The sequence below is a fragment of the Nannospalax galili genome, unplaced genomic scaffold (genome assembly GCF_000622305.1).
Source record: "Nannospalax galili isolate Female #2095 unplaced genomic scaffold, S.galili_v1.0 scaffold106, whole genome shotgun sequence".
Classification (NCBI taxonomy): domain Eukaryota; kingdom Metazoa; phylum Chordata; class Mammalia; order Rodentia; family Spalacidae; genus Nannospalax; species Nannospalax galili.
The window spans coordinates 222,911-226,661 of NW_008354872.1; positions in this window are offsets into that span (position 1 = coordinate 222,911).

The window sequence follows — 3,751 nt, forward strand, 5'->3', positions numbered from 1 at the left end:
GAGAGAGAATGAATGAGGCTGTAAGACCTACAGACCCCAGCCCAGCAGGCTCAGGCTATCCAATCTGTCCCTCTAAGAGAATTTAGCTCTGGTTCCAGATTATCTCACACATAGACCTACAGTAGAAGATGCTGTTCTGAGTCTCTCTAAGCTGATGCTATTTGTCACCCATGAGAAACTACTTCTAGGCTCCTGCCTTTCCAGTTGCTCTGCAGATGAACCCCAATGCCTTGTTTGTCAGATTTGAGACTTAAATATACCAGTGTTCAAGCATTCAAATGGTTAAAACTGTTTGTGTACAGAAGAGTTTTGCATAAGTTATTATTATTAACCTTCTCATTCTCTTATGACAGCAGTATTATTCCCGTGTTATAGATTGAGAATTTGAGACTCAGTGTGGATAAATGACTGGTCCAAAGTTGCACAGCTAGGAAGAGGATGAAAGAGTCACTGATCCAAAATTAGGCAATTATGAATATCAGGCTCTCACAGGAGGGCCACATTGTGCCCCATGCTGGTGTCCTGGTGCCCACATGAAGCCACACTTCTCATCCTCAACCTGGAAAAACAGCAGGAGCTCTCTAAATATTCTACCTCTTCCTTCAGAGAGTCCTCCCAGGTCTACCTGGAAGGGGTCAAACATTTCTTCTTCCAACCTGCTCCTGCTCGTTTGAATTTTTTTTGGGGGGGGAGTCACTATTTGATGGGATCCTGTGGTTATGTTTCTGTGTTTTTATGGGAGCTTCTTGGAATAGAGTAGTGTCCTCAGCCTGTGGGAAGGGAGGGCTGGGGAATGTTGCAAATTGTTAAAGTGCTTGCCTACTATGAATGAAATGCATGAAGCCCGGAGTATGATCCCTAGCACAGCATAAACCAGTAAAGCCAGGGCATCCTCAGATAGTGAATTCCAGGCCAGCAAAAACAAAACCCTGTCTCAAACAAACAAGAAATAATAAAAATAAGAAATGATAAAATTTAAAAAGAGAAGGGAAGACTAAGGGGAAAGGAAGGGATGAAAGGGATAAGATTGGCTAGGCTTAGTGACACAAGCCTTTAACACCATTACTCCAGAGACAGAGGCAGGTGATCTCTGTGAGCTCAAGGCCAGCTTGGTCTACATAGTTACAGGCCAGTCAGGGATATACAATGAGACCTTGTCTCATGGAGGAGAAGGGGGAGAAGGCAGTGGAGGAGGAGGAGGAGGAGGAGGAGGAGGAGGAGGAGGAGGAGATGGAGGAGGAGATGGAGGAGAAGGAGGAGATGGAGGAAGAGGAGATGGAGGAGGAGGAGATGGGGGAGGAGATGGAGGAGGAGGAGGAGAGGGAGGAGGAGGAGGAGGAGGAAGCGGAGATGGTGGAGGAGGTGGAAGAGGAGGAGATGGAGGAGGCAGAGGAGGAGGAAGAAGAAGAAGAGGAGTTGCAATAATTGCTTAGGGAGGGCCCTGAATGGCAGGCCCAGGAAAGTGCACTTGACTTTGTCTGTGGAAGACTGGGCTTATGCGGAGACAGCCATAGTGCCCTTTGGAGAAAACCTTGTACCTGAGTCCCTCCCTTCCACACAGAGCAAAGAAAGGCAGGGCCCAACAGGTACATATGCAGAAAAGTCAAAGGTCCCAGACTGCCGTATGTTCCAGAGTCCTCCTGGGTCTCTGTCTTGCCCTGGCCTTGCCACCCTCCAGGAGTGGAAAGGCTGTAATGCACTGTGGGAACTGTCTCTTCACCAATCAGGAGTGACTCTGGGGAGACAGGTCCCGAAAGAGGGCACTTGCAAGCATGTTCCTAACAAGCAAAAAGTGACTGATGTCAGTGAGATCAACAGAGACACACACTCCCAGGTCTCCATACAGAAACAGAAGAACAAACAAATTTTTCTAAAGAGCAGACACAGAGGCCCGGGCAGTCCTCGAGGGTATCCAGTTTCCAGCTCCCAGGGCCACAGCCAGCCTCATGCCAACCAGCCGCTGAGATCGTCCCCAACTACCCCACCATGTGGCTTCTCTTTGGGCGGCAGAATGGAGCTGCAGGCCAAGCCTTCCTGACCCCTGGAAGGCTGGGCCAAGGCTGCGTCCAGGACCCAAGTAAGTCCGCACCTCTTTCTATGCCTCTGACTGTGCAACCAGAATCCCGTCTGGGGCAACTCTCCTCCGGAGACCGGGAGTGGTCGAGGTCTTTTAGACTGTCTTGCAAATCATCCGTGCATATTCTGAGTTTCCGGGAGTCACAAAGCGTCACACAGAACTGGGTTCCAGCCCTAAAAACCGTAAGGCCAGATGTTCTCTGAGAGCCAATCCTGGACGCAGGATCCGGGAATCTTTTGGAAGTGCGAAATAATCTAATCGGAGTGCGCAAACCCGGGAGGCTGAAACCCATGAGACTCTGCTGCAGCCACTGCCACCCATGAGGCTCTGCTGCAGCCACTGCCCGGCCTCCCTGACGCCTCCCCAGCCCGCTGGGCTCCCTGCTAGCAGACACTCCCTCGCGGGTGGAAACGCTCACGGAACACAACGCTAACCTTCGGCGGGAGCATGGACAAGGTTCAGGCCCGGGTCCCCACGGCCATGCCACCGACAGGCCTGGCCGTGCCACTGGCGGTGCCCGGTGGGACGAGCCCGCGCCCCAGCCTCCCGCCCCTGGTCCGCTCCTGCTTGCGGGATCGGAGGCTCCGAGTGGCCCGGCCGAGCGGCCTGGCCAGTGTTGGCGGAGAATTCGCGGCAGCCTTGGGAGCGGTAGAAACTCGTGGCCGGGTCCGCTGTATGGGCCCCAGTTCTTGTATCCCATGCTGGAGTGACAATTCTGTTTACAGTGTTCCTGTGATTGGGCCGAGAGAAAGCCCAAGAGTCCAGACCCCTGCACAACACGGAGCTACTGACAAATCCCGGTTAGGTCATGGAAACGTTTTACTTAATTACTTGGTACTTCTTCGGTGGGGTATTTTGTCTCCGCCCACGAGTGACACTGGCTGGAATATTTCCCCCGAGGTTTGTCTTTTCTCCCTGTCAGGGTTTGACCTGAAAATAGCATAACAGAACAAAAGAAAGGATTGTGAGCCCCACTACATCCTCTCAACTCAGGGAAAGGGATAAGGGATCCCTCATTTCTGGGGAGAGGAAAGCAGGCCTAAGAAGGTTCCAGGCTGGCTTGGGGGCTGATGGGGATGGGGATGAAGCTCTTGTCACGAATCCTGGTGGTCAGCAGGGCTAAGTGTCACCCAAGGTGTCTTTTGTGGCACTGTCTGACTCTGATGCTCTCTGGAGCCATACAGCCTGACAAAGATCACTGGCTGTGCTACTCTAAGGAGATGCTTGCATCGATCAGATTTGCAGTGTCTAGGAGTGGAGTTTCTGTTGCTGCTGGGTTAGGAGAGCACCCAGATAAAAGAATTAACCAGAATTAGAGCTGCTGAGAACTCAGGAAGACCAAGAGGCCATCAGGTCAGGGGTAAGGTGCAGAGGCCTGTACCCTCAGCCTAAAGCCCTTTTCTCCTTCTGCAGACCTGGGCCCAGTCTCTTTCCAGCTCTAGTCGCCAAGATCTCTTTAGGCAAGAGGACTAGTTTTCTCTGTCTAAGACAGAGACACCTGAGTGAAGGAACCAGGAGGAATTTTCCAAGATCCCTGACTCTCCCTCTATTTCAACCCCTCCGCAGGTGCTACAGGTGCTATAGGTGCTTCGAGTACACACACACACACACACACACACACACACACACACGAGAGAGAGAGAGAGAGAGAGAGAGAGAGAGAGAGAGAGAGAG